This window comes from Crocuta crocuta, unplaced genomic scaffold, assembly GCF_008692635.1.
Source record: "Crocuta crocuta isolate KB4526 unplaced genomic scaffold, BGI_CrCroc_1.0 scaffold81, whole genome shotgun sequence".
NCBI classification, from domain to species: domain Eukaryota; kingdom Metazoa; phylum Chordata; class Mammalia; order Carnivora; family Hyaenidae; genus Crocuta; species Crocuta crocuta.
Genome location: NW_027527808.1, coordinates 2502787 through 2529730, shown reverse-complemented (window position 1 = coordinate 2529730; position 26944 = coordinate 2502787). Strand labels below are relative to the sequence as shown.

At 38.9% G+C, this 26944-nt stretch overlaps 1 long non-coding RNA gene across 4 annotated transcripts in view; it reads left to right on the top strand.

The window, feature by feature from the left end:
* Window positions 1-26944, top strand: part of LOC144240086 (uncharacterized) — a 185206-nt gene that overhangs the window by 117044 nt on the left and 41218 nt on the right. For 3 of the 4 annotated variants that reach the window (XR_013337581.1, XR_013337579.1, XR_013337580.1), the window contains 2 exons: window positions 4412-4505; window positions 13007-13065. This is a non-coding gene — a long non-coding RNA (uncharacterized LOC144240086). The remainder of the gene's footprint in view (window positions 1-4411; window positions 4506-13006; window positions 13066-26944) is intronic. The other variant, XR_013337583.1, reaches the window with a different exon arrangement.

Genomic DNA, 26944 nt, shown 5'->3' with positions numbered 1-26944 from the left:
GAACTGTAAGGCCGGACCAGGGGATGACAGCTACCCTAAATGTTTTCCTTGTGTAAGCCAGCAAGCTTGAGGGCCCGGGCACACTAGAGTCTTGGAGGTGGTGCTGGCAAACAATGGTGGTGCACGTTGGGGGCACAGGCAGGATCTTTGTCAAAGGTTTTTTTTTTTAATAAAAAATGTTTTTTAATGTTTATTTATTTTTGAGAGAGAGACAGAGTGCGAGTGGAGGAGGGGCAGAGAGAGGGAGACACAATTGAAGCAGGCTCCAGGCTCTGAGCTGTCAGCACAGAAAACCCAAAAACCACAGGATCATGACCTGACTGAAGTCAGACACTTAACTAACTGGGCCACCCGGTCTCCCCTGCCTGCTCATTTCCATGCTTACCCCAAATTTCTGCTCAAGGAGTAATAGAAAATGACCTAAGAACCAGTTTAGAAAGTCTAGGGAATAGATGCAGAATTTATTTGATGTGGTTTGGAGGTGCCCCAGTCGGCTTCATAGCTGACAAACTTAATAACAAACATAGCCTTCATCACTTTAAATATAGAGATTAAATTTGATAATATTTTATAAAGACGGTGTTGGGGTAGATAGGTCATGTTCAAACTGGAATCAAGGTCTTCCCCCTCCTCTAAATTTTATGATCTAGAAAGTCATTCTTCTAATCAAACTAATAGTCTATTGGCCCCAAATCTAAAGTCAAAATGACTTTGGTACTAAATAGTTAATCCCTTTATACTATACAGAGTGGTCTTATTACATATTTTAGACTCCTTAGATTTCATTTTTAAGAGCTCAGATTTTTTTTTTCTAATTGAGCAAGGAGAGGATTCTAAATATTGAGATCAAATTTGGTTTTAAGAAAGGCAGAGGAAGATAATAGAGCCCTGATTTTTTCCATCAGAAGACCTCAGTTCTGGGGCACCTAGGTGGCTCAGTTGGTTGAGCTCCCAACTTTGGCTCAGGTCATGATCTCACAGTTCGTGGGTTTGAGCCCCACATCGGGCTCTGTGCTGTCAGCATGGCACCTCCTTGCCCTCTCTCTCTCTGCCCCCCCAAAATAAACAAACTTAAAAAAAAAAAAGACCTCAGACCTCAGTTCTCTCTCTGCTCTGTAACTTCTTAGACACTGGTCAAACCATTGAACATTTTCTTTTCTTTTCTTTTTCTTTTTCCTTCCTTCCTTCCTTCCTTTCTTCCTTCCTTCCTTCCTTCTCTCCTTCTCTCCCTCCCTCCCTCTCTTCCTTCCTTCTTTCCTTCAGAGGGAGAGCAGGGGAGGGGCAGAGAACAAGGGAGAGAGAGAATCTTAAGCAGGCTCCATCCCCAGCACAGATCCTGATGCAGGGCTTTATCTCACAACGGTAAATCATGACCTGAGCCAAAATCATGAGTTGGACACTCAGCTGATTGAGCCACCCGGGTGCCCACCATTGAACCTTTCTAAGGCTCTGTCCCCATTCACCAACTAAAATAATTGTAGTGCCTATCTCTTGGGGTTATTCTGAGTAGTAAACGAGATACTTTATTGTTTAGCATAATGCCTGGCACATGGGATGTACTCAGTAAACATTAGTAATTCTTGAAATTTTATTTTTATCATTATTATCTTTTTTTCTCTCTCATATTGAGTTGTTTGGAAGCCAGATGAGGTCACTGCCTCCAAACATATATTGAGTTCTTGCTATGTGCCGAGCATTATAACAGATGCAGAACACAGATCTGAGTGCCCTCAGGGAACTTACACAGGAAAGTCACTATTTGATATGACAGGAGAATCAGCAGAAATAGAAGACATGATAAGTTGATATACAAGCCAACAACCTAGTTAATAAGATAATAGTTAAGCACATAAAACAACTGGACAACTCCAAGTGTGTAACAGGCATCATCTGCATGGGAAGTCAAAAGGAGGGATCAGGGGATAGAGATGTGTTGCTCACCCTTGGTGCTTGGTGATGTTGACAAAACAGAGTGAGAACCATGATAACTAATTATGGCTGAAGATGAGACACTGAGAGAAGCATCACCTTCTAGAAACCACCAAGCAAGTGAACTTCAAAAGCTTTCCTTGACTCTGTTTTGCACCCAAGTGTTCTTCTCACTTCTATTTTTCACTGACAAAGTTTTCTTTCTCTCTCTTAAAAGGTTTTATTTTTAAGTAATCTCTACACCCAATGTCAGGCTCAAATTTACAATCCCAAGATCAAGAGTTGCACACTCTTCCAACTGAGTGAGCCGGCACCCCTAAACTTTTCTTATAAAAATAACTTGTGTTCATTATACAAAAATCAGGAAACTCAGAGAAACATAAAAACAAAATAAAAATTGTCTATAATTCAATACTACAGAGATAATAAGCACTAGGAATAATGTGGGGGTTTTTTTTCCCTAGGAATTTCTAAAAAGGATAGGATTTTATATATGTAACGGAGATAACAACTGACATTACCCTCAACTCTGAGATTATAGACTGGATTGGCTCAAGACCTCTCCCACATCCAACTGGAGTTGTGGTTCATTCCCTAAGATCACTTCAAGTTCCCAGGGGTTCACAATCTCATAGTTATTTCTGACTCCCAGTTCTGATTCTAATAAATTTAATCATGAATTCACCTTCTCAAGCTGCTCTTTTCTCTTTATTCCCCACCAATCTAAAGGTGGAACTCCACACCCTTTGGTTTTATTTTTCTCCCCTGAAAGTGCCACAGAAGACATTCCTATATTTAGCTGATTCTCCTGAATGAGAAAATGGAAGGAATTTATATTAAATATAATGATTCTTAAAACTGAATATTAATATCCTTTTCCTAAAATCCTTTAACTCACCAAGAAGGATTTTTTTACCATCTTTCTCTTTAGGATCCAGCCTTTCTCTTTAATGTTATTTAGAATTGCTTTGTTAAATGATCCCAGGAGTGCATGGCATTTTGATTGGAGTTGTACTAAACATTTATATTAATTTATGGATGATTGATCAATATTGGACTCTTTATATCTTTATACTTATTCAATCCTTTGTAGTCATTCTGAGTTTCAGTTGTGAACTGGATTTTTTTTTTTTATTAACTAATGGCCATGTATATTTACTTTGTAATTAGTCACCTTATGAGCTATTATATTAGCCTTAATAGTTTGCTTTTCTTTTGTTTTGTTTTTAGTTTTAATAGATTTTTTTAATTTACATCTTTGAGGCACTGGGTAGAAGGTAATATAATTTACAAATAGCACATGTGTTTTGCTGGCTTATTTTCAGCTATTATTCCTCTTTCTCTTGCACCTGTGTATTGAGTTAAGAATTTAAAAGTAATGTGAAATAATAGTAATGATAGCAGGCATCTTGGTCTTGCATCCAAAATTTTAAAAGTCTACTGTATCCTAGTGGTTTCTACGTTCTCACCCGGCTTCTACTCCCAGGCTTCCTCCAGAGCATGCCTACCTCCACCCTCTACCTAGAAATACAAACTTTAGGTTGCACGGTACGTGTCCAGTCACCTCTTTATCAGCTTTGACCACCTTTGGTCTCTTTGCAGTATTGGACTGTTGACAATCCTTTCTTCAAATTCTCTCCTTCCTGGGTTCTGTGATACCACATCATCCTGGTTTCATTCTTTTCTCTCTTTATTCACACATCTGTTTTCTTTTCCCTTCTTCCTTCTTTCTTTCTTGCAACAAGCATTTGTTTTCTCCTTTCTTCTCCTCTCTAAGCCCTTTACAAGAAGGAGCAGTTCTTTCTCATGCATATAAATCTCCAGCTCTTGACCTCTCACCTGAAATGTGAATCCTGCCTGATACTATTCTCTGAACACCTCTACTTCGACTTTCTGTAAGAAATGCTCATTTGTGTCCAAAATTAAACTTATTGTTGCTCACGTCCACTCCCTCTTCTTGTTTCCCTTTTCTCTCTCTCTGTCTCACACACACACACACGCACACACACACAGGTTATATCCTAGAATCAACTTTTGACTTATCTTACCTACATTTATACTCCTTCGTAACTCCAAACCTTGGAGCATGCTGCTTTCTCTACCTAGAATGCCTTACTCCCTTCTATCTACCAAATTTTATTCATCCTAAAAGGCCTAGGTTCCTCCTCCCAGTCTCATGTGGCTGCCCGTCCACAGTGACATCCTCCTTTCTGCATTTCCCTAGCACTGGCTCATTCCGCTTGTGGTGGCCATGGACACCCCTAGGAAGTGATGGGCCTGAATTCAAAGCCTGGTCTGTTTGGTTCCAGAGTCAGTGCTACTACCCAGTAGGTCTTGTCCACTGATGTGTTTTAACACCTGACTAAAGTAATCTCCTAATAAATAGAAATAAATTTCAGATAAAGCACTAGCCCTTGACAAAACATTTAATATAGTGGAGGAAACGTGTATGACCTGTTGTTTGTGCTTAATATTATTGCAGTTGCTGTGCAGGATGATGATACCAGCGCTGAGAGGAGAGGCTACTAGTGCTGTTCCTGGGAGCCAGCTCTGGGCAGTCCTTATGCTTTGTTCAGGTACTTCCCTCCATGGATCAGGCTTCCTTGGCTTCTTATTTCCCTGACTAATTCCCACTCATCCTTTAAGTATCGGCCAATACTTCACTTTTTAAAGAAAGCCTTTGATGCCCCTCTTGACCCTCCCCCACACCACAACGGCTTGATCTAGAAAAGTTTCGCAATCGCAGCGCTATTGACATGTTGCACTGGCTGTCTCTTTGTTGTGGGGGGAGGAGCTGTCCCACGTGTTGTAGGATGTTTAGCAGCATTCCTTGAGTCTGGCCACTAGATACCAATAGCACCCTCTCCACCCCCACCAGTCATAACAATAGAAAATGTCTCCAGACATTGCCAAATATCCCTTGAGGGGCAAAATTGCCTGAAGTTGAGAATCACCAGTCTAGAGATGGGCATGTGACCCAAACTGGGTTGATTCGAGTTCTTCCCTGGGGATTTTTAGATTATAATTGAAAAAGAGGATCTGGTCCTCTCTGAGTCAGACCCTGGGTTTATGTGAGGCTTAGAATTGATGGAACCCTTTGCTTCTTGACCTGTGGAGAGAGCTGGCCTGCATTAAGGGAGGATAAAGCTGACAGTTGGGGGGAAATGTACAAACTCGTGGGGAAGGGCACCTGGGTGGCTCAGTCAGTTAAGCGTCCGACTCTTGGTTTCAGCTCAGGTCATGCTCTCATATGTCATGGGTTCAAGCCCCGCATTAGGTTATGTGCTGACAGTGCAGAGCCTGCTTGGGATTTTCACTCTCCTTTCTCTGCCCCTCTCTATCCTCTCTCTCTCTCTCTGTCTCTCTCTCTCTCTCTCTCTCTCACACACACACACACACACACACACACACACACACACTACAGAATTCCTGGGGATATTCTAGTGCCTGGTGTCAGTTGGTACCAAGTTCTTGCTGTAGGACTGTTCTTCTCAGAGCTTCGTTATTCCAGCCTTCTTTCCCTAAGCCAATAAGTATTAATACTTTTGCCTAATCAATTTTTGAGTTGGATTCATGGCTTATAACCATAAGAGTTCTGACGGTTAGAATACTCCTCTTTTATGCTCCCTCAACAGTATCTGCCAGATTTGCTTACCTGTTCCTACAACTAGGCTATAAACTTCTTGAGGACAGGAACTTCTCATTCACTAATATGCTACTTGGCACACGGTAGATAAACAATAAATATTTGTGGAATATATTTAATTAATAAATGGATGGGTGAATGAATGAATAAATGAATGAAGCAAGATATGTTATTCTCCAGCTCCCTCTTATACCTTCACTACTTCCCATCCTTTATGCCTCCCGAGGAGTTGTGTGCGGACCCCCTCCAGAATTCTCTTTACCGAATACGGTTGAGGAACCATAGTGTTCGAAAAAAATCACAAGGACTAGTTACCATGGCCTCAAGGGCAATGCATGACTAGATAAATTCCTCTGGCAGTAATGGAAGAAGATGGAGCCAAATCCACCAGAGAGGAATCTGTGATGCAAGAGGCAGCACATGATGAGGACAGTCTTCTGGCAGCATGGCCTGAGACCTGTCTGAGCCAGCCAGGAAAGAATCCCAGTCACTATCAGAATCTAGTGTAACTGTAAAATATGACCTAACTAAGAGGTGTGTCAGCAACAGACTCAGAGAGTTCCCTCATACTTCTCTTAGAGCAATAAACAGAAATAACAATTACACTCTAATGTAAGGCTAAGAATAGTAACCACCTTATGAAGTGATTTTAAATTAATTGATACACTCTCACTGTATCACCTTGGAAAATACCAAGTGCCAAATAACTGGCAGCTATTGGTGTTATCAATTTGCCTTTGATTCCCAAAGTAGGTTTTGGAAATCTATTTTTTCTTCTTCACAGGTGAAAGCCTCTCCACATAAAGTCTCAGGGGAAAATGATTTTTTCCCCCTTAAACCATCAATTAATTTAGACTTTATGGTTCAAAAGCCCTTTAAAAAAATCCTCATAGTTCCAATTATCACAGTCTAAGAGTGAAAGGGCTATTCAAGTGTCTTACTGTAAATAAAGCTTAAGTTAATAGCCAAAAGGATGCCTGAAAAAGAAATTCCTTCAACAAATATCTATTCTGTATGTATCTGTCAGGCAAATTCACTGCCCTCATGGGGCATACAGATTAGTGGCTGAAAAGACACTTAAAATTTCTGTAGATGTAATTATGATAATATTGAGAAGGAGAACAAATTGTTCTAGTTTACACCAAGACCTAAAGAATAAGTATAAAGAATAACTATGTTAAAGTTGGGGTGGAGGGAGGTCTGGAGAATTGTGGGAGATTACAGGGAAGGAACAGTAGCAGAGGCCTGAAAATTAAGCTAATGTATTCCAAGCAAAGTCCCAGGGTAAGAAAGAGTGAGGCTTCTCAATTGCAAAGAAATGAGAGGCCGGTTTCTGGAATGGAGAAAGTCAGAGGCAGAACGACACATGGCAGAAGGAAGGTCACACACAACCTTAAGGATTTGAGCCTTTGTCCTAAACGCAATGGGATACCATTAAAGAGTGTAAGGAGAGAAATGGTACGGTCACAAGTGCTTTAGTGGGAAGGTGAAAGATTGTCACAGAATCCAATTGAAAGATGATGGTTCCTTGGACTTGGTGTGATGACCATGACAATTTAGGGAAGTAAATGGATTGAAGAAGTGTGTAGGAGATAGGCTGGAAAAGTCTTGGTGATTAATGAATTGGAAGAGGACATGGTAAGGAAGAGGTAAGTAAAGAATAAATCAATGATGATTCCTAGGTTTCTGGCTCAAGCAACTGAGTGGATGGGGTGGCCTTTACCAATACAGCGAACCCCTGAGAAGACAAAATTTCAAAGTAGGAAGGCAATGAGTTCTGTTCTTGAAAATGCTGAACTTTGTATGCCTATTAAAAATCCTGTAGACATATGAGATAGAAAGTTCTGGGAAAAGTCTTTGCTAGAGAAATGAGTTTGAGAATCACTAGCATGAAGATGGAAATGGGAGCCTCAATAGTTTAATTTTTTTAAGTTTATTTACTTATTTTGAGAGAGAGAAAGAAAGTGCAAGTGGGGGAGGGGCAGATGGGGGGGAGAGAGAGAGAATCCCAAGCAAGCTCCACACTGTCAACATGGAGCCTGATGTGGGACTCAAACCCATGAACTGTGAGATCATGACCTAAGCTGAAGTTAGATGCTCAATCAACTGAGCCACTCAGGCACCCCAGGAGCCTCAATAGTTTATGATATCACCTAAGGAGAGTTTGTAAAGTGACAGCTAAGGAACTCAGGATGGAGTCCTTAGGAACTCCCAAATGGTGAGAATAGCAGAGGAGAGAGAGCCATCAGAGGAAATGGAGAAGGGGCAACCAAAGTAGGCAGTCCCCGGGAGGGTGTAACGTCACAGACTCGGCAAAAAAGAAGGTGTCACAAAGGGGTGATCAGTTGCGTCAAACACTGCTAAGAAGCTGAGGTTTAAGTCTGGATTTAAGAACATGTTAGATTTAGCAGCATGAAAGTCTTTGTTGATCTTAATAGGGATATGCTCAGATAAGCGGAGGCAACAATCTCTCAGGTAGAAGGTGAAAGGCCTCTTAAAGCCAGACCAGCCAGTTTTTGTAGCAGGCTCTGCTTTATTCCTAGAGTGGATTGAGAAGTCAGTGTGCGTGCTATGACTACAAGAAACCTACTTACATGGAAAAAAAAGCTATATAAGAGGAAACGGGTGCATGTGTACAATTTATGTAGTGGCACTAGAGGCAAATTTTATATATTACACTATTTGTGTAACGCTTTATAAAAAACATCTCTGGATATACTTTGGGGGAAAAATATTCCTAGAGGAAAAGGGAATGTGGACACTGAGTTGGGAGGTGAGACTGCAGAGGACAAAATAAGTCACTAGAAATAGACTTCTTTGGACATGTCTGACATCAGGGATAGAGCATCAAAGCAATTGCTATATCCGTGGGAATCTGCGGCCAGGGAAGGTTTGAAAGTGTTTAATATTGATTCATAAAAGCTGCAGAGGGCAAGAATCAAGTCCCAGAGAGAACAGAAGAGCCGAGAGCACAAAGCTCTGATAAAGACTTGGATGATTCAAACCAGGTAGGAAGCCCAAGGAGAAGGGGAAGACTGTCATCATAGAGGCTTGGGGATAGGAAGTTGACAGTAATCTAGTCAAACCACTCTAGTTTCCCTGTGAGGTTCAAGGTGAGGAGACAGCAGGTAGTCAAGGAGGAGAAGAGAGTGGAGAAGGTTTGGACTATGTTTCGAAGAGCTTTTTATTAAAGTAAGCATGGTTTGGGTCTGAGAAGCTTGTAATCTTGACTTTTCCTACACTTCACAACTAAGAACTAAGTATCTATTCAGGAGCCTTGACATGGTTTACATTATACTCTGGAGACCAATTAAGAGAATTATGTTAGTCTCAGAAAATTAATGATTGCAATGGAATATATAAGCCATTCATTACTGTTAACATATCTTTTGATTTGTTACATGTAATTACATTTTAATGCTTGAAGTTCTATTTTTAAAACTTCACATAAACTTGCCACAATTTTATGTTGCGCCTGTACTTAGTTTTCATCAAAGTGAATTTGAGTGGATTTTGCCTCTGTCTTTTTGCAGTATTTTATTCATTTTCTGCCATTTTCTAACCCATGTAATAGTGAACTATTGTATACCCATTCTTTAAATGCTTTCTACCCTCTCCTGTCCTTCTAAATAAACTGCCCACTATTAAAACAATACCATTTTCTTCTCCCAATATCCTAATCTCCCCTTTATTTAATAGCAATAACTAAGATATATTGGGTGATACATTTCCAAACTGTTTTCATATATATTACCCTACTTATCACCATTACAACACTGTGAATTATGTATTCTGATGAATTATATACTTTGATTATCATTCTCTAGATAAAGAAACAGATAACTTGCTCAAAATTACATGACTAGTAAAGAGCAAAGCTGAGATTTGAATTCAAATCTTTTGATCCTTCAGCTCAATGCCCTTCATTATACCAGTGTTTCCCTAAGTGGTGTATGAATAGAGTTAAATTAAAATTTGGTAGCTTTGAATAAAAACACTAAGTAAATAATAGTAACAGAGGTGGTATGCAGATTTGGCAAAATTCATCAAGATATGTGTGCCTGAGTGAAATTTTCCTAATCCTCATTATCACCGAAAGATGAGCAAAAACCAGGGTAATTCTCCCATTTTAGGATAAAGGATAGGTCAGTGAGGGGATGTGACCTCAGCTAGGGTAATATAGAGGTATGCCTGTCTTCAGCGAAACCTGATATTTAAACCCAACTCCCTCTTCTCTAAAAAAAATTAACAGAAGGGGAAATTATTTTACAAAATGACCTTTCATTATGAGGATCTTTGATAATTATAGATAACATTTGGTCTTGGCTCTTACGGGCATTACCTCATGAGATCCTTCTACCATCTTGTAAGGTAAGTACCTTTATTAATCTAATTTTTCAGATGAAGAAGTGCAGTAAGAGTCAAACTTGTTGTCAAATCAATAACTTAAGGATACATAGTTTTGTGGAACATCAAATTCCACATTAAGCAGCAGTAATTAATGACAGCATCTAATGAACACTCTGTAAAGGTTTTGTTTCCTTTACTCTGTAAAGGCTTTGAGACAGGAGGCCCAGATTCTAACCCTGCTTCAGCCTACCACCAGCTCAGGCACAATCCTTAGACAAATCACATAAATCATAGGCCTTGTTTTTCCACATCTATAAAATAAAAAGGTTGAATGTTGTCTTTCCTGATGTTCTCTTTATTTCTAAAACTCTATACTTTTACCTTTCAAATTACTAATGATATTTCTATACGTCATGTCAGGAATGCATAGATTGCATTGTTAGATGTATCGTCGAGGACCTAAGGCTAAAATCAAGAATTGTTCCCAACTGTTCTGATAGAGGACCAACATTGTAATTCCTATCACTTGTCCTAAAAGAAAGAAACTGGGTTAACTGACCTATTTCAAGCAGTAGGATTGGAGCACTTATTAATGCATCGCACTTGAAGCGATAACCCAGAAAACCAACAGACATTTTTGGAGCAACCAATCTAGCAGGACATTCTAGGGGAAACAAACAGTCTGGTCCTTAACAAGCTCAGGGACAATTGAGGAAATGAGATCAAACCCATAAAAATTTAAATTGCTGATCAAAGTGTAAAATTGGAAAGGCCCTTTGACCTCGTCTAGTCACAGATTCACAGAATGTGAGAGCTGGAAAAGATCTTAGTAATAGACCCACCTCTTTCCTTCCCTGTACCAACCCTCATTCATGGATGAGAAGACCAAGGGCCAGAAGGGTGAGATCACCTGTCTGTAGGCAGCCAGTGAGTTAACGGAAGAGCAGGGATTAGAACACCATTCAAGAGCCACAGTAGGGGAGTTTGATTCAAGTGGAGAACTCAGGCTAAAGAATGGTTGTCGATTGGGATGTATTGTATCATACCTGAACACTGAGAAGCCACAGAAGGTCTTTATGGTAGAGAAGGGTTCAATGGACAGTCAAGAAATGATTGCGTGAAACACAGTTGTTAACAATTAAATTACGCATTTCTCTGTGCACCGATGTGAAGCAATCAGTACATACTATTTTTAAAAAAAAAAGGAAAAAAAGCAAAGTGTACAATTGTGTGTGTGCACACACATGTGTGCAAATGCATAAAAATTCTCTCCACAGGTTAAGTAAGAACATGCTTATTCTGTTTGCCTGCAGGGAAGGGAATTGGATAGCTGAAGTACAGGTGTGGGAGCTGGATAGATTTTTCATTGTATGTTCTTTTGAACATTTTTATTTTGGGAACTTTTACATATATTACAATAAAATCATCATTTTTTAAGAAGACATTTTTTTGTCTGGTCTGGAAAACTCTTGTTTTTTAATTTTAAATACAACATTTTTGTGGTAGATAATACCTTTCCCTTTGTAAAGGAGTTGTCTGACTACAGAGTGATAAGATCAAGGTTAATTATACAGTTAACTGCCTCATTCATATTCAAAAAATCTTAGATAGGGTGTGATATCCTGACATTAAAAGTTGATTTATTTCCCCCTGTGCTTACTCTCCAAGTAATGACTGCAGTTGTTGAAAGAGTGCCAAATACTGTCACACACAACTCAGATGGGAATCTAAACGTAGCCATATCCTCCCACAGCTGGCTGAGGACTTAGTGTGTGCTATAAATAGCAAGGACAAATAAAATCAATCTTCCTTTCAAAATGCAATTCATGAGATATCTACAGAAAAGTGAACTTGATAACACATTGGAATCTTTCTGTAATGGGATTGGAAGAGAGGAGCAATACCCGGGTTGATCAGCCTTTGCCTTTCCTGGTTGTCTATTTTCTAGAACTTGATTGGACCCATAAGTCATCCAAATCCACTTAGCAAGCCCTGTTTTAGCAGCAGTAAACAGAATCTACAAACATGCAGTTCTGTTCCTCCAGAGAAAGACCTTCCCAGCTGAGCTTTGGTTACGTACAAACATCTGCTCCATCTCAGATAATGTTTCAGAGCTTTTGTAGAATGTGTGCTCAGCCTCGTAATTTCATATTTTAGCTAGGTGTAGATTTTCTACAAAGTAAAAAAGCATTTACCCAGTGGATTTATTTTTTTTAGTTTATTTATTTATTTTGAGAGAGAGAACGTGTGTGTGTGTGTGTGTATATGTGTGTGTATGTGTACAGAGAGACAGACAGACAGACAGAATTCCAAGTAGGCTCTGCCCTGTCAGTGCAGAGCCCAATTCGGGGCTCAAACCCATGAACCATGAGATCATGTCCTAATTCAAGATCAAGAGTCGATGCTTAACTGACTGAGCCATGCAGGCACCACCTACCCAATGGATTTAAATCCTTTTTGAGTAGCATGAGTATCAATAGTAACCTGCTTTCCTAGAAATTCTGCCCAGTGACTTGCCACTTAGGGAATTTTCTTGGCTTTTGTAAACCGGAGTCAGACCCTGATGCTCACAAATTTAAACTGATCTTAAGGAGTAAGTTTCAGATTGGCTCTACCTCCATTCTAGTTGCTTTCAACCATAGTGGTGGTTCAGAACCACTGAAGGAATTTTAGGGAAAATTCAGGTACCTGGGTCTTCCCTGTCTCTAAATCTCCTGAGTTGTAGGGAGCCCTGAGTAGAGCAGGACAGCGGAGACAATGGAGGAATAGAGGTGTGAGTAATAGGAATGCCCTAGAGAGTTGAACAGGGGCCAGCTCATTCATGGCCTCTAGACCATGGTGTGGATTTTGACCTTCAGTCTGAGAGCAGAAGGGAAAATCATTGAAGTTTGAAGGAGAATTTCTCGGTATATACTTGGTTTTTTAATCCACCTGGCCATAGTACAGGGACACAGTGGAGGAGACAAAAGTGGATGGATGTAGCCCATTTGGAAAACCAGCCATTTCCATCAACAGTGTACCAGTGTTCCTTTTTCTCCACATCTTCACTCATACTCTTGTTTCTTGTGTTGTTGATTTCAGCCATTCTGATGGGTGTGAGCTGATACCTCTTTGTAGTTTAGATTTGCATCTTCCTGATGGTAAGTGATGATGAACATCTCTTCACGTGCCTGTTGTCCATCTGGATGTCTTTGAAGAAATGTCTGTTAATGACTTCTGCCCATTTTTAATTGGATTGTTTGGTTTTGGGGTGTTGAGTTTTATAAGTTCTTTACAGATTTTGGATACTAGCCCTTTAACAGATGTGTCATTTACAAGTGTGTTCTCTCATTCCATAGGTTGCCTTTTAGTTTTGTTGATTGTTTCCTTCACTGTGCAGAAGCTTTTTATTTTGATGTAGTCCCAATAGTTTATTTTTGCTTTTGTTTCCCTTACCTCAGGAGACATCCAGAGAAAGGTTGCTATAGTCAACATCGAAGAAATTACTGCCTATGTTCTCTTCTAGCATTTTTATGGTTTTAGGTCTTAAATCCATTGTGAATTTATTTTTGTGTATGGTGTAAGAAAGTCGTCTAGTTTCTTTCTTTCACATGTTGCTGTCTAGTTTTCCCAACACCATTTGTTGAGAGACATTTTTTTCCCCCATTGGATATTCATTTCTGTTTTATTGAAGATTACTTAACCATATAGTTGTGGGTGTATTCTGGGTTTTCTATTCCGTTCCATTGATATCTATGTGTCTGTTTTTGTTCCAGTACCATACTGTTTCCATTACTACAAAAGGAGGGTGGTGGGGGGTGGGTTAAATAGGTGATGGATGTTAAGGAGTGCACTTGCTGTGATGAGCACCAGATGATGTACAGAATTGCTAAATCACTATATTGTACACCTTAAATTAATATTACATTGCTAACTAACTGGAATTAAAATAATAATTTTAAAAAAGTCCAGCTAGTGTGGCCTAGGAAAGAACAAATAGAGCTAAAGAGGAGTGGATTGTTGGAGAGGTATTTAGGAGTTACCACAAGTTGAGAGAGATGGGTAATTGATTGGATATAAAGAGGAGGAAAGGAGGAACTGAGAATAATTCCTAGATTCCTAGGTTTCTAACAAACACAGGAAGTTATACATTTGGCTATTCCTTCCTGGCCTGGGTGTTGCGCTGGTGCTGGCTGCACTTGCCCCGGGGTCTGGCCAAAGGCCACTCCTGGCAGTGTTTCATGAATCAATGGTTCACCAGCCCGTTGTGTCCTAACTGGCTGGTTGCCCACATAACCACAACCCTGGCTCCAAAGAATAATGCAATCACTGAATCTTTTGTGCCTCGTCTTAGCTAGAGAATGCAGTTAATAAGTATTAACTTATTATTAAATAAGTTATTTAATTATATTTAATATAATTTATATTAAATATAATATAATTAAATATTATATTATTAAATCTAATATTTAGAGACTCAATCACCAAGTGATATTTGGAGAAGTTTGTACTCTGTAGAAATAAAATTGAAAGGGCAAATACTCATAGAATTTTTTTCTAATTGTTAAAAAAATAAAAGCTATTTAGGATTATATCTTAATTCAGCTATTTTACCTGTATATGTGCGTAGGTATGCCTGTGGGTGTGTATGTCAGGCGGTTTTGAAAATGTGTTTAATTGTTCATATTTTTTTCTGAATTTCTGAAAAGCAAGCAACATACTATCACCATGATGTATACGGTTTAGAAAATGATTCTATCTTGACAGGGTAAGTTTGATTTTTAATGTGCAAATCAACATTCAACATTTAGTTGAGTCTAGACAGATTGGTACTGGACCTCTACTCTCTTGATTCCGTGGCTGATAAGAAGATTCTAAGAGGTTGAGCAGCTCAGTGGTGATCTTTCGTAGCAGGAGTGAGGAGACCAAATTCCAGAGACTCCCCCTTTGAACTGCTACCTACTCTCACCCAGTGTTGGATAAAGGCACATGTGACCTCTCAGCTAAGCCATGACTACTTACTGAAAAGAGCATTGCCTTTGCAGAGGAGACTATTTTAAAGAACTTGACAGTAGGCACTATGGGTCCTCCATCTTACCTCTTTGTTGAAATGGATTATACCAGTAAGCTGCAGCTAATGAGGTGGTTTATCTGGTTTTATTGGCCTTAATTTTATTACCTGCCCAATATAATCTTGGCCCAAGCTTCCCCTGCTTAGAGGCATGGTAAAACCTTTATGTCTAGGAAAGCCCCACCCAAGAGGAGATTCTGCTTTCTTGAGTGTGGGCTCTGAGCCAGGCCTGTAGGCTGAGGTGCTGGTTTCTGTAACAGACTAATTTAGAAGCTCTAAACCATTCTGTAATCTTATTTTCTGGCCCAGGTGGATGCAGAAACAATCCAGAGAACTGAGATTAAGTGACTAAGCCAAAAGAAAAAAGCAAACACCTATTTCTCCCTCCCCTAAGATGATCAGAATCTCTGTTTTAGATTTTACTTGCTTTTAGCATCCAACCACTGAGAAGGGTTTGCGGTCAGAAATAGACATCAGTTATCTAGAGTCATGGCTGGGGGCTGAGCTCCAGCAAAGCTCTTCACAGAAGTCAAAGCAACTGGGCTAAGAGCAGCGAGGTGGGAAAAGACCCAAACAGGTAGAAAATAGAGGAAGTGAAGTCTAATTTTCAGTGAGGAAGGGCAGAGTGTTCCCTCTCCTTCATCTGGCAGTAGGCCCATCCTTGATGTCCTGCTCTTTCCCTTCTCTGAGGGCGTCTCTCTTCTCACCCCCACCACCCACCCCCTGGCACTTCAGGGGGCAGGTTTGTCCACAGGGACCCCAAGTCCCTTCTCACTGCCCACCTCCACAGGCTGTGCATTTATATACAGGGTGACTGTAGCTGCCGCTTTAAAGAGACTGGTATTCCTATATCCATTGCCTTTTAAATGCTTATAGAACATTCTTCCTGATACCTTTTTATTTAAATACATGTAATAAAACACTTTCAAGTGCTAGTGTCTTATGTCAATTTGATTTTACTCTTGTTGCTCTTTCCCAACGACTCATAGAAAACTTGTTTTCTCTTCCTTCTTTGCTACCCCCAGCCACACCCCTACGCTCTGCTGCTGGTTTGACCACAGCCGGCCACAGGCCACGAAAATGTAGGTGGGCAGGTGCCAGTCTCTGATGCTAGAAGCTGTTGGGGCTGAGACTGGGGACTTCCGGGGATGGAGAGGGAAGGAGGGTCAGCTCACAAGCTTTCTCAAAAAGCTTAAGAGAGGTTTTTTTTTTTTAAACTGCATTGAGAATATTACAAAATACTCATTCTGAATAAGAACAATATATGCTGCTCTTAGAAAACTCTCCAGCATATATACTATTAAGTGAAAATGCTAATGATAACCAATTAGTAATATCTAATTCCATTGCTGTTGGTTTTCTTAGGGATGTACATATATATACTTTTACAGGCACAAGATTTTCGAGGGGAGGGGAAAAATTGTTTACAGTGATTACTTCTGAGGAAAGGATTGGGATGCAACTTTTTATTGTATAGCCTCTGTACTCTTTGAATCTGTTTTTGACACTAGTGCATATATGCCATTATAATAAAAAGTTTAAATACTTTTAAAAGAAATGTTAATTTTCTGTCTCTTAGTGATTTGCTAAAAACCATTAATAAGATAGTAAATAGAAGTTGAAGCTGAATAGGCTGCAAAATGTAGAATACCATTTTGAGCACTAACTATATGGCATAGCTGTTATCATTACTTTATGTATTTAATACTTATCAAAATCAAGTGAAGGAGTACATTATAATCCTCAGTTTAGGAATGAGGAAAACAGGCTTAAAGAGGTTATATAATATTCACAAGGTCCCACAGCTAGTTAGTAAGTTCTTGGACCGGACCACTTCATACGGGCAGGCTAAACATCTGCCTTGTCTACCAGAATGCCCACATCCTAGCAAACTTCCTAGTACCTGGCAAGAGACATAAATAGATTTATTAAGTAAATGTTTATCTAATGTAAAGCTTATGCCATTAACTAATACACTAAATTCCCCTCCAAAGCTATACTTGAGGTAGGCAAAAGGTTCTTTCTCAGCATATTCACAACTGCAGGTCCAGGTCTTGAATCAGAGTGGCATGAGTGAAGACCCAAAACCTAAAGTAAGCCCTTACCGCCTAGCACTATACTCAAGTCTGTTCTCAAGAACTGTTGCTCTATATCCCACCTCCCTTTCGGGCAATAAAAGACATTTTAGTTTATCCAGACTGATTTACTACCCTAGTATTTCATTCATTCATTCCCTCATCAAAATATTGAGTACCTACCACCTGCAATGTATTGAGAGTATAGCAGTGAAAAACACATATAAGGCCACTTTTTACCTCTAGTATTTTGTCCCAAAGGAGGATATAAAAAGGAACAAAAAACTAACAAATGAGAAAATATCATGTAGTTTAAGTACTTTAAGAAACACGGTGTCCTAAATCTCCAATTATTATTACTAAAAAATTTAATATTTTTCTAAATTTTTTAAAGTTACTAGATGCAAAAAGATGAATTTAGGTCCTCATCTCATACCATAACCAGAAAATCAACACAAAATGGATCAGAGCCCTAAAAGTAAGCATAAAAATTACAAAATTTTGAGAGGAAAACAAAGAAAAATATCTTTGTGAACTTGGCTTAGGCAAAGACTTCTTAGATAAAATACAAAAAACACAATACATTAAAGAAAAAGTGATACATTGCATTTTATCAAAATTAAAAGCTTTTGTTCTTTAAAAGACACCGTAATAAAATGAAAAGACAAAAAAAGAAAATGAAAAGATGCAGAATGTGAGAAAATCTTGCAAATATTGCAAATCATGTATCTGATAGCTTGTGTTAGATATAAACAACTCTTACAGTTCAACATAAGAAGACAAGCAATCCAATTTAAAAACGGGCATAAGATTTGAATATATATTTTCCTAAAGAAGGTAGAAGAATTGCTAATAAGCTTATAAAAAGGTGCTTAACATTATTAGTCATTAGGGAAACTCAGATTAAAGCCACACAAAATACCACTTCACATCCACAGGAAGGGCTATAAGTTAAAAGACAGGGATGCCTTGGTGGCTCAGACAATTAAGCATCCAACTCTTGATTTTGGCTCAGGTCATGATCTCACAGTCGTGAGATCAAGCCCCACATTGGTTTCCATGTGAGCGTGGAAGCTGCTTGGGATTCTCTCTCCCTGTCTCTTAGCCCATTTCCCCCACTCACATTCTTTCTGTCTCAAAAGAAATTAATTAACATTAAAAAAATAAAAATAAAAGACAGATACATACACTGAGACACATTATAATTAAACTGTCAAAGTTTAAGACAAGGAGAGAATCATAAAAGCAACAAGAGAAAAGTAACATGTTACATAGAAAGGATCCCCATAAGATTATCAGCAGATTTTCAGCAGACCATACAGAAGTGGCAGGATATAGTCAAAGTGCTGAAAGAAAAATACTACCAACCAAGAATACTCTATCCAGCAAAGTTGTTTTTCAGAACTGAAGGAGAGAGAACATTTTCCAGAACGTTTTCCAGACAAGCAAAAGCTGAAGGAGTTCAGTACCAGTAGGTTGGCCTTACAAGAAATGTTAAAGGGATTTCTCCCAGCTAAAATGAAAGGATGCTAAGTAGTAAAAGGAAAATGTATAAAAATATAAATCTCACTGGTAAAAGGAAAATATGGTAAAATCCAGAATGCTCTAGTGTTGCAGTGGTGGATAAATAACTTATAAATCTAATATGAAGATTAAATAACAAAACGTTAAAAAAAGCTACAATTGTATAGCTATAATTATAATAATTTGTTAATGGACACAAAAGGTAAAAAGAGATGAATTGTGATATCAAAAACATAAAGGGGGGAGTAGATAATTAATGCTTTAGTATGTGTTCAAAGTTAAGTTGTTATTAGCTTAAAACAGTCTATTATACATGTGTTTCATGTAAGCCTGATGGTATCCACAAAGCAAAAATCTAAAGTAGATATACAAAAGATAAAAGGAAAGGAATTTAAGCAGACCACAACAGAAATTATCAAATCACAAAGAGAGCAAGAGAGGAAGACAGGAACAAAGGAATTACAAAACAGGAAACAATGAAAAAAATGGCAATAATAAGTCCATACCTATCAATTATTACTTTAAGTGAAATGGACTAAATTCTCCAATCAAAAGACATAGAGTGGGGGCACCTGGGTGGCTCAGTCGGTTAAGCATCCGACTTCAGCTCAGGTCATGATCTCACTGTTTGTGGGTTCGAGCCCAGTGTTGGGCTCTGTGCTGACAGCTAGCTCAGAGCCTGGAGGCTGCTTCAGATTCTGTGTCTCCCTCTCCCTCTAACCCTCCCCTGCTCACGCTGTCTCTCTCTCTCTCTCTCCTAGAAATAAATAAAACATTAAAAAATTTAAAAAAAAAAGACATAGAGTGGCTGAATGGATTAAAAAGCAAACCAAACCAAAAAAACAAACAAACAAAACAAACAAACAAGCAAACAAAAAAACCAAGATCCAACTATCTGCTGCTTACAAGAGACTCACTTCAGCTTTAAGGACACACACAGACTGAAAGTAAGAGGATGGAAAAAACAGTCCATGCAAATGGAAGCCTAAAGAAAGCAGAAATAACTGACATATCAGACAAAATAGATTTTTTAAAAAAATAGTTTATTGTCAAGTTGGTTTCCATATAACACCCAGTGCTCATCCCCACAAGTACCCTCCTTCATGCCCATCACCTCCTTTCTCCTCCCNTTCATGTGCCTGTTGGCCATCTGGATGTCCTCTTTGGAGAAGTGTCTGTTCATATCTTCTGCCCAAGACAAAATAGACTGTAAGCCAAAGATTGTAATAAGACACAAAAAAGGTCATTACATAATAATGAAGGGGTCCGTCTGACAAGAGGACAGACCCGAAGGGAGGGAGAGACAACAAAATAATAGCAGGGGACTTCAGTGCCCCAGTTTCAACAAATGATAGATCATCCAGACAGAAAATTAATAAGAAAAATATTGGACTTAAGCTACATCTTAGACTATTTGGACTTGACAGATATTTACAGAACATTCTATCCAATAGCAGCAGAATACATATTCTTCTCAAGCACACATGGAACATTCTGCAGGAGAGATCAAATGTTCTGCAACAAAACAAGTGTTGATACATTTAGGAGGACTGAAATCACATCAAGCATCTTTTCTGACCACAGTGGTATGAAACTAGAACTCAGTTCCAAGAAGAAAACTGGGAAATTTACAAATATGTGGAAATTAAACAGTATGCTACTGAACAACCAATGGGTCAACAAAAAAATCAAAAGAGAAAGCAAGGGGCACCTGGCTGGCTCAGTCAGAGGAGCATGTGACTCTTGATCTCGGGGTCATGAGTTTGACAGTGGGGGTAGAGATTACTTAACCAAATAAATATTTTTTAAAAAGAGAAATAAAAAAACTACTTTTGAGGGAAAAAATGGAAATACAACGTACAAAAATTATGGGATCTAACAAAAGCAGTTCTAAGAGGAATGTTCATAGCAACAAAAGCATAGATTAATAAAAAATGATCTCAGGGCACCTAGATGGCTCAGTCGGATCACAGCACACAACTTGTGATCTTGGGATTGTAAGTTTGAGCCCTGTGTTGGATGTAGAGATTACTTTAAAAACAAAAAGATCCCAAATCAGCAACCTAACTTTATTCTTCGAGGAGCTAGAAAAAGAATAAACTAAGCCCCAAATTAGTAGAAGGAAAGAAATGAAAATACTCCGGTTTCTCTTTAGATCATATAAACCTTGAAAGATTTTACTAAAGAAAAAAGGAAAGAAAGAATAAAAAAGACAATAGATGGGCACGTGGATGGTTCAGTTGTGTGAGCATCTGACTCTTGATTTTGGCTCAGGTCATGATCCCTAGAGTCCTGGGATCCAGCCCCATATCAGTGTCCATGTTGAGCATCAAGCCTGTTTAGGATCTCTTCCGCCCCCTCCCCCACTCCTTCTGCCCCTCCCCACTTGTGCTCTCTCTTTCTTTCTAAAATGAAAAAAGGGCAATAGAGAAGATCAGTAAAACTAAGAGCTGTTTTTTTTTTTTTTTTACAGATAAAATAGACAAACCTTTGGCTAGACTTACTAAGAAAAAAAGAGTACTCAAAATCAGAAATGGAAAAGACATTACAACTCATAGCACACAGCAATGCATCATAAAGAGACTACTATGAACAGTAGACACCAACAAATTAGACAGCCTAGAAGAAATGGATAAATCCCTAGAAACACACAGCCTACCAAGGCAATAATGAAGAAATAGAAAATCTGAACAGACAATTACTAGTAAGGACATTGAATCAGTAATCAAAAATTTCCCAACAAACAAAAATCCAGGAACAGATGACTTCAGTGGTGAATTGAATACTTAAAGAAACACTCTACGTGTTTCTAAACACTTACAGAAAAACTAATACTAATTCTTCTCTATAAAAAATTTAAGAGGGAGGGTGCCTGGCTGGCTCAGTTGGTGGAGAATACAACTCTTGATCTTGGGGTTGTGAGTTCGAGCCCCATGTTGGGTGTAGAGATTACTTAAGAAAAATAAAAATTTTTTTTTTGAGAGAGAGAGGGTTTGCAAGTGAGCAAATATGTGGAAATTAAATGATATGCTACTCTCTCTAGGAGGGAGAGAGAGGACAGAGAGATAAGTGGGTCTCACCCTAAGTGGGGTTCAGGCTCACCCAATGCAGGATTTAAACCCATGAACTGTGAGATCATCACCTGAGCCAAAATCAGATGCTTAACCAGGTACCCAAGAAAAATAAAATCTTAAAACAAAAAGTGAAAGAGGAAGAGGGGATGCTTCCAAACTAATTTTAAGAGGCCAGCATTATCCAGATATGAAAACCAAATAAGGATTCCAAGAAAAGAAAATTATAGGCCAATATCCTTGACGAATATAGATGCAAAAATCTTCAACAAATTATTAGCAAACTGAAATAAACAATACATTCAAAGGATCAGACACCATGATCAAGAGGGATTAATTCCAGGGATGCAAGCATGGTTCAACATCCACAAATTAATCAATGTGATTCATCACATTAACAAAATGAAGGATAAAAATCTATAATCATCTCAGTAGATGCAGAAAAAGCACGTGGTAAAATTCAATATCCATTAATGATGTAAAAAAAAACCTTTCAAACTAGGTAAGAGGGAATATACTTCAACATAATAATGCCTACATATGACCAGTTCACAGCCAACATCGTACTCAGTGAGAAAAGCTAAAAGCCTTTCCTCTAAGATCAATAACAAGATTCTTGCCACTTTTATTTAACATAATACTGGAAATTCTAGCCAGAGCAATCAGGCAAGAAAAAGAAATAAAATACATCCAAACCAAAAAGGAAGATGTAAAACTCTATTTACAGATGATATAGTATATAGAGAAAATTCTAAAGACTCCACCTGTTAGAGTACTAATCAGCTAATTCAGTAAAATTATAGGATAAAAATCAGCTGTGTTTCTAGTCATTAGTAATGACTATCAGAAAGAGAAATTAAGAAAACAGTCCTATTTATAACTGCATCAAAAATAATAAAATACTAGGAATAAATTTAACCAAGGACATAAAGGGCCTGTACACTGAAAGCCATAAGACATTAATGAAAGAAATTGAAGAAGACACAAATGGAGAGGTTCCATGCTCATGGATTGGAAGAGATATCTGCACTCCCATGTTCATGACATCATTATTTACAATAGCCAAGATACAGAAACGACATAGATATCTGTCAACAGATGGATGGATAAAGAAAATGACACAGGATTGGGGTGCCTCGGTGGCTCAGTCAGTTAAGTGTCCGACTTCGGCTCAGGTCATGATCTCACTGTTCATGGGTTTGAGCCCCGCGTCAGGCTCTATGCTTATGGTGTGGAGCCTGCTTGGGAATCTCTCTCTCCCTCTCTCTCTGCCCCTTCAGAGCTCTCTCTCTCTCTTTCAAAATAAATAGGGCACCTGGGTGGCTCAGTGGGTTAAGCGTCCGACTTCAGCTCAGGTCATGATCTCGCAGTTCGTGGGTTTGAGCCCCGCATCAGGCTCTGTGGTGACAGCCAGCTCAGAGCCTGGAGCCTGTTTTAGATTCTGTATCTCCCTCTCTCTCTGACCCTCCCCTGTTCATGCTGTCTCTCTCTCTCAGAAATAAATAAAAAACTTTAAAAAACTTTAAAAAAGAAAATGACACAGGATTATTATTCATTCATGAGAAAGAAGGAAACCCTGCCATTTGTAACAAATGGATGGACCTTGAGGGCATTATGCTAAGTGAAATAAATCAGAGAAAGACAAATAGTACATTTCATCCTTTACATGTAGAATTTTAAAAAAAAAAGAAAGAAAGGAAAAAAAGTGTCAAAATCATGGAAAAAGTAGTTTACTTCCTAAAGTAGGAAAGTAGTTGCCAGGATCTGAAGGGTGGCAGAAATGGGAAGAATTAGGTGAAAAGGTACAAATTTATAAGATGAATAAAGTATGCGGATCTGTAGTTGATATTACCATATTGTATAATTGAAATTTGCCAAGACAATAGAACTTAAATATTCTCATCAAAAAAAAAAAAAAAGTGAGGTGGTGTGCCTGGCTGACTCAGTCAGAAGAACATGCAACTCTTGATTTCAGGGTTATGAGTTCAAGCCCCATGTTGGGTGTAGAGATTATTTAAATAATTACTTTTTAAAAAAGTGAGGTGATGTGTTAACTAGATGGAAAAATCTATATATAGATTCGTTCTATATATATCGAATCACCATAATGTATATCTCAAATATCTTACAATTTTATGTCAATTATATCTCAATGAAGCTGAAAATTTAAAAATAAAAGTATAAAACTGAAAAAGATAATAACATAAGTTGACAAGAATATGAAGACAAGCACATACATTGTTCTGCCTACTGATCTTGTTGTTGAGAATATAAAATGGTGTGGCCACTTTGAAAAATCATGGCAGTTTTTTTAAATGGTACACATAACTTTACCATATAATCCAGCAGTTCTATCCCTGGGCATCTAACCAAGAGAAATGAAAGCATTGATCACACAAAGACTTGCACAGGATTGTTCTCAGCAGCATTATTCATCATAACCAAAAAGTGGAAACAATCCAAATGTCCACCAGCCTGTGAAGAGGTGAATGAAATGTGGTATAGCCACACGATGAATACTGTTCAGCAGTAAAAGAATGCAAAACTGATACTTGCTGCAACATAGACGAACTTCAAAAACATTGCAAAGTGAGAGAAGCCAGTCACAAAAGACCATGTTTTATAGAATTCCATTTAGATGAAATGTCCAGAATGATCAAATGTACAGAAATAGAAAAGTAGATCAGTGGTTGCCTGGGGCTTAGGGTAGGAATGGAAATTAACTGCCAGATGGGCAAGTGAGATCTTACCAGGGTGATGACCAAGTTCCAAAATCAGATCATGGTGATAGTTGTACAATCAGGTGCATTAATAAAAGATAATTGACTGACTATTTACAACTGGTGAGTGTTACGGTATGTTATAATACCTCAATTAAATTATTAAGAAAAAATAATAGTCTGGGGACTTTGGGCCAAGATGTCACAGTGAGTTCCCTCTCTTGAAACCAGCCCCATCACTCAAGAGCATATTAAAAATTTTTTAAATGTTTTATTCATTTCTGAGAGAGAGAGAGAGAGAGAGCATGAACAGGGGAGGGTCAGAGAGAGAGGGAGACACAGAATCCAAAACAGGTCCCAGGCTCTGAGCTAGCTGTCAGCCCAGAGCCCAACGCAGCGCTCAAACCCACAAACCGTGAGATCATGACCTGAGCCGAAGTCGGATGCTTAACTGACTGAGCCACCCAGGCGCCCCTCAAGAGCATATTAAAACAAAAAGTTTAAAGCAAAAAGTGATTAGGAAAAAGATTTTTTAATTCATTATAGAACCCTGTCTTGAAGAGTTACTAAGTAGATCCCCGTAAGAATTTAAAGATTTGGTTTTTAAGTGTCCAATTCAGTCCTTCACTAGCCACATAAATTAGGTCTTCCAGCTGGATTTCCACTATGTTTTCTTGTTAGAGAGGAAGGGGGAAGGGCTGGTTCCCTGGGAACGAACACTGTTTACCTTCTGAAATGTGTTCCTTCTTTCTGCATGTGATGCTTTTGTCCTTACTGACAGATCTCTGATCTGCTTTTCTATCATCCTCCCTGACTTATTTTAACTGGCCTCACCCTTGGTTTGATTTTCCCTTTCCTGTTTGCCCCATCCTTCTACACATAGTCCAGTTCTCCTCCCTAGTTAATTTGCCCTTGTTTTCCAGCCCCGTTTCCTTTTTCGCTGTGCCTCCCTGCGTCTTCTGGCCCTTCTTCCTGGTCCTCCTTGCTAAGTGGAGAACTCGAGATAAAGATTCCCGTCCGTTCCCTTTGGAGTCCTGTGTGGTTCTGCCTGGTGGTCGGTGCTGGAATGTGACTTCAGCACATTCCAGTCAACGCGAACCAGGTTAGGGAAGAATGAGCCCTTGCACAATTAGGGGGAGTGTTTTATGGCCTATTATTGTTACTCTTACATTGTCAGACTTTTCAAAGAAACAGAGGATTAATTATTGACAAAGTTGAGATGAAACTTTCACTAAGATACTTTCACACTTAGGGGGAAAGGAGACCTACAAACTAAGCATTTCGAGGAATTAAAAAAGTGTTTCCCTTTTTCTTAAACACTAAAATTAAAGGAAAGGAAGGGTCTGTTGGAGAGGGAACTGTCAGAACTTTTAAAAGTATACTTAGTTTTTATCGTTTTTTCTAGCTACAGAGATACGTGAATAATAAATTTGTTTTAAAAGTCTGATAAATTTTTTACAGCCTATAGACAGACCTTCATGAATAATCATAAATTTCCCTCAGTTCCAGTGTGCCTGTGTGAAAAGAACATTCCATAAGAGAGAGATTATAATCGTTGGTGGTAATTACACAAAGTTCTGAGTCATTAGACGCTATTAATTGTCTGAAATATAACTAGAAGAAAAATAAACATCGAGAGGAAATCTAGCATGACTACAATTAAGTTTAATTCTGATCCCTCCAGTCTATAGGAAAAAAATCTCAAAGTCAGTGTTTCAAAATTGATTTAATTAACTTTTAAGTAACTTTTTAGTAATGTTTACATAGCTTTTTAGTTGTTTAACCAGCTAGCAATCTTTGTTCTTTATTTAGCTGCATATGACTTCAAAACTCCTTTTACCCTGTGTTTTCTGACACCATTTTTTTTTAAATCGGTGGTGTTCATGCAGTTAACATTTGATAGGAATCCAGTCAAGTAGAACACTTCTACTGGAGCCAGCGGCTCCCAGGCAAATGGCTGCTGCATCCGAACCGAAGGCCAGGACCTCAGTCCTTTGACTTGTCTTCTGCCTCATGAGCCATCTCCTCCTATCACCCTGAGCACCACGTACCCAAACCCCAGATCCTCACTTCCTGCCCTAAATAAATACACCCATCCCCCGGTTTGGGGTCCTTCCCAAGTTTGAAACAATCTGCATGATCCCACCCTTCCTGCCGGCCACAGCACCTAAACATCAACTCAAGTCCTGTGTGCCTCACCTCTGAAATGTCTCTCGTCCGCCCCCCTGCCCGTCCTTCCTTTTCATATCCTCCCTCTGCACGACCTCATATGTGCTCCTCAGCTGTTCCCTCCCAGTCACCTGACATGCAGTCTCTGTCCACCTCGGTCTGCCACCAGCCACTCTGAGACCACAACACTCTCTCGCAAGCTCATGCACCATCTCACTGCTGGCGTTTAAATCTCCAGGAGGCTCTTTTGCCTGGTGAACAACTTAACCTCCTGTGAATGGCGTCAAAGGACTTCTGGGCCCCAGATACACTGTTGTTCCAAGGTTACATCACGCGAATCCACTACAGCACTCTCTGCTTCAATCCGAGTAGACTACACACCATGCACCAAAAAAGTCTATGTGTGTCCC